Raw genomic sequence first — 11,011 nt, forward strand, 5'->3', positions numbered from 1 at the left:
TCTCTCTCTCTCTCTCTCTCTCTCTCTCTCTCTCTCTCTCTCTCTGTGTGTGTGTGTGTGTGTCCTTGATTCTAATGCCAGAACCATGTAGCTATATCTGCCAAGCTCCTCTTCAGCTTGCTAGAGCTTAGCCACTACACTCAAATACATATTCAACGGCTTTCTGTTTTTAATGTTTTCCTTCACTGATTAAGATATTATTTAATTGCCCTTCACGAATTGGGAGCTTAAGCTGAATGAGATCTTTACTTGAGGTCATCACATCCTTTATTCTACTTAGCATCAGGCTTTCCCTTCAACTTTCTACCTTTTTGAACATTGAACTTAACCCAATCACATTTTCTTACTTCTCTTCATCTGAAACTATGTATTTTATGTTTTTCTGTGCTTAGATCAATTCCTCTCTATATAGAGTATATAAGAGTGACCAATTGTTTTTACAGAAAAGAGTCAAAACTAATCTATCTTGAAATCTTGCAGACCAAAATCATTAATCTAAAGATTTTCATTTCAGCCTCAAGCAAATATATTCAGACACAGTCATAAAAATGCAATATTCTTAACCAAAATATCATGAAAAAATAGTTTCAAGGCCATTTACTAATATTCTTCTCTTCTAAAGGAGACGAGCTCCATCATAGTCTACATTGCTCTTCTACTGTCTTCCAAATTCCTACTAGTATGGCCCTTAAACTCCCTTAAAGTACTCATCTGTTTTTCTAACTCAGAGTCCATTTTGGGGGCTGGGAAGTCCCTGGAATCTCAGCCTCTAACACTCTTGCTTCTTCCACTATCTTGCTTCCTTTCTGTAATTGACTCTGGACATTTTACAATGAGGGCATTCCTTTCCTTTTACAATGAGGACATTCCTGTGAAGTTAATGAGTTACCTAGCACCACCAGCTTAACCTGTGTATCTGACCAAATACCACTTGCGGTTTTCATCTTTAAAAACCCTCCCTTTCGCTGGGTGTGGTGGCACACGTCTTTAATCCCAGCACTTGGGAGGTAGAGGCAGGCAGATTTCTGAGTTCGAGGCCAGCCTGGTCTACAGAGAGAGTTCCAGGACAGCCAGGACTACACAGAGAAACCCTGTCTCAAAAACAAACAAACAAAACAAAACAAAACCTCCATTTCCCAAAAGTAAAGGAGGCTTTTACTGGATTTTTGTCTTGCCTCCTTCCTTCGCATCTTCTGATCCCAAAACTTGTCATCATAGTTCCTTTATCTCCAGAACCCTCTTGTTTAAGTCCTGCAGTTCGGGGCAGTCCCCAAATCCACATTCCACAAAAAGCAACATAGGCTTATCACATCAATATCACACTTCTTGGTACCAACTTTGGTCTTAGTCAGTGCTTTATTGCTGTGAAAAGACAATGATCAATGAATCCATCACTTAATTGGGGCTTGCTCAGAATTTCAGATGTTTAGGCTATTATTATCACGGTGGAGAGAATGGAGGGCATAGGCAGACATAACGCAGGAGAAGCAGTTGAGCATTCTACATCAAGATCTGCAGGTACCAGACAGAGATTGTTACATGGACATTGCTTGGGCTTTTATGAAACCTCACGTCGACCCATAGTGGCACACTTATGTCCAATAAGGCCAGACCCACTCTAACAAAGCCACAATTCCTAATCATTCTCAAGCAGTGCTATTCCCTGGTGACTGATGACTAAGCTTTCAAATCTAAGAGATTTTTTGCAGCTATACTTATTCAAATCACCATAATTAGGATTTGAAGGGTCAGCAGATCTGCAGGTCTAGACACTGGAGAATAATATGGGAGATATAGCTGAATAAAGAACTCTAATTTAAATTTTTTAGAAATTATTTTATTTTAATTTGTTAGTAGTGTGTGTATGTGTGTCTATACTTTACAGTGTTTGGAGAGGGAGGAGGGGAGAATGTGTGAGTATGTTTGTGTGTGTGTGTGTGTGTGTGTGTGTTTGTGTGTGTATGTGTGTCTGTATGTTGTAAACTTTGGCCAAGATCCTGTTTTCCTATAAAGTTTAAAAAATATTTATTATTTTTTTGACTTTAAGTGCAAAGAGTAAGGGAATGTAATTTCATTATGCAAAAAGTGATCAAAAGATTTCCATACAAGCATCTTAAGTTTTTTTGATAAAGTTGATCATTTCTCTTCCTACAATAATGTTTTGTTCTTTTTTTTATAATTAAAGCCACAAATAAAATGGCAGGCAGCTGTCTGTATGTTATATTTGTGTTTCAAATTCTAGTATAGTACAATTATATGGAATTAAAGAAATATATTTTACCCAAAACAATATTATAGAGATCTATTTTTCCCTTTATGTCTCCAATTATGAAAAATAATTATCTCTACATTGTCTGTCTTTTATTTATTCTCTTGATAAAATTTGTCTAATCCTAGACCAAATTGTTAGAGCATAGCATTTAAATACTTATAATTTCTTTGTTCCCTGCTCATTTTAAAACTTACTATATAATTAAGATACTAGATTACAGCTTTTTAATAGTAAATGGCATAAGTTAACAAAATTATCTTCTTGGGAAACCTGCAATTTAAGTTCAGAACAAATATGACTTTAGGTTATTTGAATATAAATGAAAGAAAATAAAACATGAAAAGTTAATAGAAACATGTAAATGTGGAACATAACAAATTAGTCAAATATGATTAGCAATAGCATGGTGCTTGAGAAGATTTTGGTTCAGATAGTACTGAGCTTTAATTGCCTATTGCAGCATATCTTCTTTAATTTTTTAATAAAGACATTCAGGAACAATAAGGAAAGGACAATTGGTCCTTAATGTAAATGATGAAATATACAGATATTTGCGCTTAATTATGACATAGCTAAATGAAGAAAACATCCATTACATGTTTTACAAATTGAAAATGAAATCATATGGGGAGACAGCTCAGAGGTTGAGAGGACAAGGTTCAGTCCTTATTCCAGAGTAGATGCTTGGTAGCCTTGGCATCATGCTAAGGAAGGTGGATATAAGAGATAGCTGGAGTATGCTAGCTATCAAACCAACCACACCATGTAGGAGAGCTTTGAGCTTTATTGTAAGATGCAAACTCAGTGCATGAGGCAGAAAAGCAATAGAGGAAGAAAAGTGAAGTCATTTCCAGGCTTTCATATGCACATGTATGAATAGACGTACACAGACACAAAGGAACACGAATATACAAAATAAACAAAATATCAATCACAATAAAAAAGGGAATTTCCAAAGAAAGGAATGGTTTCGTCTGGATTTCCAAGTTACTTAATTTTAATTGAGCAAATATTTATTTATTTATTTATTTATTTATTTATTTATTTATTTATTTTTATTTCTAGGATTCCAGAAATGAAATTCTCATAATTCAAGACTGTAGCTCCCTCAGGCATCTGTGTAAATTCTTTTCCTATTTCCATATTAACTCTCGAAGTTGTCAAACTTTAAACTCAAACTCAAATAACTCTTACTCATTTACTTTGGAATCCAAATCAATGAAATTGTGACCTGCCCACACTTCATGAACTGGAGGTGAACAGCAATCTCCAGTTCAAAAATAATCAATGTGCAACTACCATCATACAGTCATATTGTTCACAATGGCATGAGTCTTCTGCCTGGAACTCCCTTCTATTAGTTTTTGTTGCTCACTGTTTATCTTTTGTAGCTCATCTCATTGTTAAATTTTAATTGTCAGACTGTGACACTGATCAATACCTCAGTCAATTTGGTACACAGCTATTCTCCTTCATGGGCACTTTATTTCACTGCCAACTTGCAGTAACAATTATTCACTAGTGAGTCACAAAAACTTAAATTTGGCTTAAATTTACTTTTAACAGCAGAATTCCACCATCCATTGTTCCTAGATTTGTATAAGATGTGCAGTTCATATCAAAATTTTAGTAATTGGCTTCAGATAAACTCTTAATTTCTGTCATCTGCATTTTTATTTATCACTACATTAAAATACATGAAAGATCAAGATTTAACACAACTCTTTTTAATTTCTCAGTATCCCCACTGTGTCTTGTCTTTCTGCTATTTTCTGTTAATCACCAGTCATGTTACCTATTTCTCTGTGGCCTAGACTCAGGTCTGGGGTACTATCAAAACCATATGTGATAGGCAACTAAATTGTGGTGTCTCCTAGTTCTGTCTTTGGTCATTTTTTGTTTGTTTGTTTGTTTGTTTGTTTCAGTTGCTTTGCTGAGTGTCTAGATTCTCTGTACTCTCTTATAATTTCACTGTCATTAAACTTAGTGCCCACCTTAATTTAATAAAGTTTTCATTCACCCATTTCCCCCTGCTTCTATGAGGGTTCTCCCCTCCCCACCCACCCTTTCCTACCACACTGCCCCTGGCATTCCCCTATACTGGGGCATCGGGCCTTCACAGGACCAAGGCCCTTTCTTCCCATTGATGTCAGACAAGGTCAGCCTCAGCTAAATATACAGCTGGAGCCATTGTCCCTCCATGTGTACTCTTTGGTTAGTGGTTTAGTCCCTGGGAATTCTGGGGGATCTGGTTGGTTGATATTGTTGTTCTTTCTATGGATTTGCAAACCCCTTCGGCTCCTTCAGTCCCTCAGTCCTCTACCTCCTCCATTAGGGTCCCCAAGTTCAGTCCAATGTTTGGTTGCTAGTATCCTCTTCTGTATTTATCAGGCTTTGACAGAGCTTCTCAGGAGATAGCTATATCAGGCTCCTCTCAACAAGTACTTCTTGGCATCTGCAATAGGGTCTGGATTAGGTGTCTGTATATGGGATGAATCCCAAGGTGGGGCAGTCTCTGGATGGCTTTTCAATCTCTGCTTCACACTTTGTCCCCATATGTCCTTTAGATAGGAGCAATTATGGGTTAAAAATTTGGAGATGAATGGGTGGACCCATCTGCCAACCAGGGGCCATGCCTAATCTCTGGATATGGTCTCTACAAGTTCTCCCTCCCCTTTGCCCAGGCATTTCAACTCATCTCTTCCCCTCTGGATCCTGGGAGCTTCTTGTTTTCCTGGCATCTGGGACTTTCTGATCTATAACTCCAGTTCCCCATGGCTACACACTTCTGTTCAAATTCCTGACCCTCTGTATATTATCCCCATCCCCTCCCATACCTCATCTTGTACACCTTTGCCCACTCTTCTCTTTTTTCCAAGTCCCTCCCACCCTCTACCTCCCATGAGTATTTAGTTTCCCCTTCTAAGGACTGAAGCATCCACATTTTTGTCTTTCTATTTCTTGAGCTTCATATAGTCTGGTGATTGTATCTTGGTTATTCTGAGCTTTAGGGCTAATATCCACTTATCAGTGAGGACATACCATATGTATTATTTTGTGACTGAGTTACCTTATTCAGATTGATATTTTCTATTTCCATCCATTTGCCTAAGATTTTGATGAATTCATTGTTTTTAATAGAAGAGTAGTATTCCATTGTGTAAATGTACCACATTTTCTGAGTCCATTCCTCTGTTGAAGGACATCTGTGATCTTTCCAGCTTCTGACTATTATAAGTAAGGTTGCTATGAACATAGTAGAACATGTGTCCTTTTTAGATGTTGGAACATCTTTAGGGTATATGCCCAGGAGTCCTATGTCCTGTTTTCTGAAGAACTGCCAGATTGATTTCCAGAGTGCTTGTACCAGATTCCAATCCCACCAAAACTGGAGGAGTGTTTCTCTTTCTCCACATCCTTGCCAACATCTGCTGTCACCTGAATTGTTGATCTTAGCCATTCTGACTGGTGTGATGTGGAATCTCAGGGTTGTTTATATTTGCATTTTCCTGATTACTGAGGATGTTGAACATTTCTTTAGGTGCTTCTCGGCTTTTAGATATTTCTCAGATGATAATTCTTTGTTCATCTCTGTACCCCATTTTAAAATAGTTTTTTGTTTGTTTCTCTTATAAAACACTGACTACAAACACTTTGAGGGGAAGAAAGAGTTTACTTTATCTTATAATTGAATTCATCCATTACAGGAAGTTAAAGCAAGAGCTCAGACAGAGTAGGAATAGTTAAGCAAGAGATCATGGATGAAATTGGTTCAATGGCTGGCTCTATGCTTTTTCAACTTGCTCTCTTATTTTACCCAGAAAGCCTGCCTAGGGGTGGCATTGTCCACAGTAAAGTGAGTCATCCTTATGTCAATCATTAACTAAGAATATATACCTCTCCATCAATCCCATCTGATAATTTGATGGGACAAATTTCTAAATTAAAATTTTTTTCCAAATATTTTTATATATGGAAAACTGACAAACTGACAAAAAACTACCACATGGTGGTTTGTTTCCGAATATTTAAAGTTAGTGGTAGACCTGAATTTAATGGAAGACACAACTTAAACATATATATTCTGTTTTTCTTCCTAACCTCATTCTTGTAGTTATAGAAAATACCTAATAGAGTGATATTTTCACCTGTCCACAAGAACATATTAATTTTAATCTTTGAAATTATTTTCCATTTTGATCCACTACAGCTAATTATTCTATGATACTGCCTCATTGTATATGTGTATTATTGCTACCAACTCCTAAGTCCTTCAAATTTTATTCTTTACTTCTGTGCTAGGAAAAGCACTGAGTCAAGTCAGTCCTTTGTATGATCCATACAGTACTTGGCAATTTTTACTGACTTCAGCCGAAACCAAGCTCCTTTGTTCACTTTGTTGCTTCATTTCGTGTAGTCCCAGTGATCCCCACAAAGTTCTTCAGGTAGGTATCTTTCTGTTACCTGGCAGGAATTTTCTCCTTGAACCCTAAGATGCCCTGGAAGTTACCCTTGAGTTTTCTTTCTTATGATGTCCTATGATTAAACAATTAAATAACATAAGCAAAATGCTATATTTTATATACTCCAAAAGTCTAGTAATTCATGTTGTTACAGTCTGTGGGAAAGAAGCACGCCTTAACAGTTGTAAAGATGCAAAGCATTCAAGTGTGAAATCACATCAAAACAAAATTCCAAGGGAAGCACATATACAACATTTATGCCAGCTCTAGTTGCCAACTGTAGTTTTGAAAGAGTTGAAAAAATATGTTTCCTAATTCATAATTGGAAGGGAATTCAGTATAGGGAAGTATAATTAATATATTTGTAGTAAGGCAAGAAATTCAGGGGGGATATCTCAGCAAATTCTGAGCACTGCAGTATCACTATAGTCCTTATGTGGTAAATAGACCTAGCACATTTTAATTTGGGTTAATCAAAGTGCAATGTAAATCTTGTATTTGGAAAAATTTATGAAAGCTGTTTCCTTTGGGAGTTTCTTTTGCATACAAAATATGCTTCACTGTAATGGAATAATTTTAATAACCTAAATTATAAAATTTTTAAAACTAACTTATTCAGATTTACAAAAGTCAAGGTATAAAACTTTTGATTAAAGTTTTATATAAGAATGTCAATTATTTTAAGTCTTATATCAAATATAAAAATGAATACTTGTTATTTGTATTTGTAGTACAAAAAACTACCAATTACCTATTAATATATGTTCATAATTACACACACACACACACACACACACACACACACACACACAAACTGCTCAATCTGTAATATTACTGTGTACAGGGTTTCAGAGCAGATTATTTGGCAGTAGATAACCAGCTGGATTCCTCTCCACTGTGGACACTTATTTATCTGTCCATCAACATTCCATGGTGGCTTGTACTTGTGATTCTGTTTGATTCTAGTTCTGTATACCTTTTGATATCTCCCCCAAAACTTCTGAACATACACTGTTTCCCTAATCACTTACCTGCACCCCCCTTTCTTTTCCTTAAAGCTCTCCAAGATAAATTCAAAGCTCCAATTGTATAAAGAACTTATAGAGGCCAGGTTGGGCTTATACTTACAGTGCAGTCAAGAATGATCTTGTACTTCTGCCATCTCTACTTCAATGTTGTAAGTGCCAAGATTATAAGCAGGTATCATCACTTCTAAATTTACATACTTCCTATTCAATCACTAAAATCTTATGACAATAAATTGAAAATTTTTGGTCATTAGTCTTTGAATATGATCAAATAGTACTAGGCTATACAAGTCATCTTCTCAAAACACATGCACTGGCTTACTTAAATGACAAATTAATTTTCTTCTATTTTTGGAGGGCAGAATAACAACCTAAAATGCATGCATATTTAATAAATCATGAGTTCTTTCACTTCTTGCACAGAAAACTCCACTACCATAGTGTTCTTGATATGCAGATGATTTCCTTTTTACTGTGTCCTAATATGGGCTTTTATCTTTGCATGTATGAGCAAGTTTTTCTTTATTGTCCCAGTGAAAATTATTTCACTTCTTATTCCTTTTTCCTTATCCAATGATCCAGTCATGTCTTTTGTAGTATCTCTATTTATGTTCACATAATAAAGTAATTTTCCCATCCTAAAGCCAGAATGCTTTCAACCTAGCCAAGCATGATTCCTTAGTACAGACATAAATCTAATCCTTACTCATACAAGACATAGGTGAAACTCCTATTATAGTTTATTTATATAAAAATCATTTTCTAGATATGAATATATAAAAACAGAAAAATTAGCTGCTTTAAAACTCTCTGTGACAGAAACAAATGAACAAAATGAAATAAAAGATTTAAAAGAAGAAAATAAAACATGTTTCAAGCAAATCAAAATCCAAATAGTATCATATATGTACTAATTTACTTATTTGAAATGTTTGATGAAGAATTACCATATAACCCTTTCTCTTTCCTCCCTTCAGACAATTACAGCTAAACTCCTTAGAACTCTTTTATGGATTTGCACTCTCAAGTTGACATATTTTTGCTTTGATTATCTTTGATTAATAAATACCTATAGATATTTATACACATATACATAAATATATGCATATACCTGCTTGTAAATTGTCACATTAGAAGATTAATTCTTTATCACCTAGAAAATGACAGTTGCTTTGTAGTTCTTTATCTAGGACTAGGATCAAAAAATTAAATAAAGTTCTTTCATTCCATGTTAACATTTCTGGTGACATTAATTTCACTCTGGTCTTGTTTATGAAACCAAATCAATAAGAGACTGTTTTCCCCATATCCTAATATCTTGCTCATACAATCATTCTGGCTAACTTTTCTTCATGTTCCATGAGCCATAGATAAAGATACATTGATTGGTAATATAGATATATCAATCACTGATGGGGTTCCTAATGTATAGAGAGATCTCTGTTTTGTATGCAATTATGTTTTCTCTCTATTCGTCTTTATTTTCTGTAAGGAAAAGCTTCATTAATGAGGTCTTATAGCTACACTTAACTGTGGATATAGTGATAATATTTTGAATGTAATTAGAGTTTATGATGACCTAGTAAAAGGATTTGTGTTACTTTTCCAATGTCCTTGACCTCACCATACCCAGAAATCTGTCAAGGTGTCCAGTAGCAGGCATTGTTTACTTCTGTTGAGGGAGATGTAACTTTAATTAGACAGGCATGGCAAATTTTGTCTTTCTTATCTGCCCTTCAGGACTTCTTTAGTGGTTATTTTTTGTTTTAAGTGAAGAAGGAATCTTACTTTATGGTGTGAATGGTGACCTTCCTAAACCTACAGTATCAGATAAGCATTTTTGGTTTTGCTATGTATATTTTCAAAGAAAAATCTTATTCACGGCCAGATAACTGTATTGTCTCATTCTGAAGGTTCCAAACATAGAGGGTCTCTCTATTATATCATCCTATTTGTTTCTTTTTCATTAATTGAACAGTGCTTTATAAAATCCCCAAGTATATATTTTGTGACTACTGAGAAAACAAATGAGCTCTGTGGATAGTCTCTTTAGGAAGAGATTGTCCAGAGCTGTAGTAATATTTCTTCAGAAAACCTTTTCATTTTAAGTATGGATAGATTGGTGATTTTTGAAAACTTGTTATGATTCATTTGTTAATTACCATCTCCTTCTTTTCTTAGATGAGATTTTAAATTAAATATTAAAGAGAAGATGAGACAGACACTCAACTATTTAGTTATACATATCTGTGAAATATATATCTGTAAAAAGTATATCTGTGAAATACTGCTTTACTGTTTTGAAACTCTAATTTATAGTTTTTAGCCATTATCAAAGTATAGATTAAATGATTATTAATTTTAAATGCATTTATGATTATTATATCATTTCAAAATGTATTCAGTCATCAAGATTGTCTTAGTTTGTGTTTCATTCCTGTGGAAAAAATAGCATGACCAAGGCAACTCTTATAAAGGAAAACACTTAATTGGTGACAGTTTCAGAAGTTCCGTCCATTATCATCATGATGGGAAGCATGACAGCATCCAGGCAGACATGCTGCTGGAGAAAGACTGGAGAACTATGTATCTGGATCCATAGGTAGCAGAAGGAGATTGCGTGCCACACTGTGCATAGTGTAAACATATATAAGGCATCAAACCATGGCTACACGGTGACACACTATCTCAAACAAGGCTACACCTACTGCAGCAAGGTCATACTCCGTAATAGTGTCACACTATATGGGATAAGCAGTTACGCACATGAGTATATGGGAAGTACACCTATTCAAATTACCACAGTCTACTACCTGGTCCCTATTGGCTTGTAGTCATAACATTACACAAAATGAATTTAGTTCAACTTTATAATTTTCTTTAGACTATCAAAATCTCAATAATTTTTAAAAGTTCAAGTTCAAACTCTGCTAGGAGATTCATGCAATCTCTTAACTTCAATTCCTTATTTTTCTTTTAAAAAAAGCTCATATGCTTCTCATATATAAGTTATACATTATTGTTCCAAAATAAAGAAAGACGAGAATAGTAATGAAATATTAGACCTAAGTAAGACTCAAAATCACCTGGGAAAACTCCAAAGTCTGCATGTCCATGTCTGATGTAAAACTGCTCTTTAAATATTCAACTTGTTTCAGCTTTGTTGATAACAAAACACTTTTTTCATTTTTCTTTTTCTTTCTTTCTTTCTTTCTTTCTTTCTTTCTTTCTTTCTTTCTTTCTTTCTT

Source organism: Mus pahari, chromosome 5 (assembly GCF_900095145.1).
Source record: "Mus pahari chromosome 5, PAHARI_EIJ_v1.1, whole genome shotgun sequence".
NCBI classification, from domain to species: domain Eukaryota; kingdom Metazoa; phylum Chordata; class Mammalia; order Rodentia; family Muridae; genus Mus; species Mus pahari.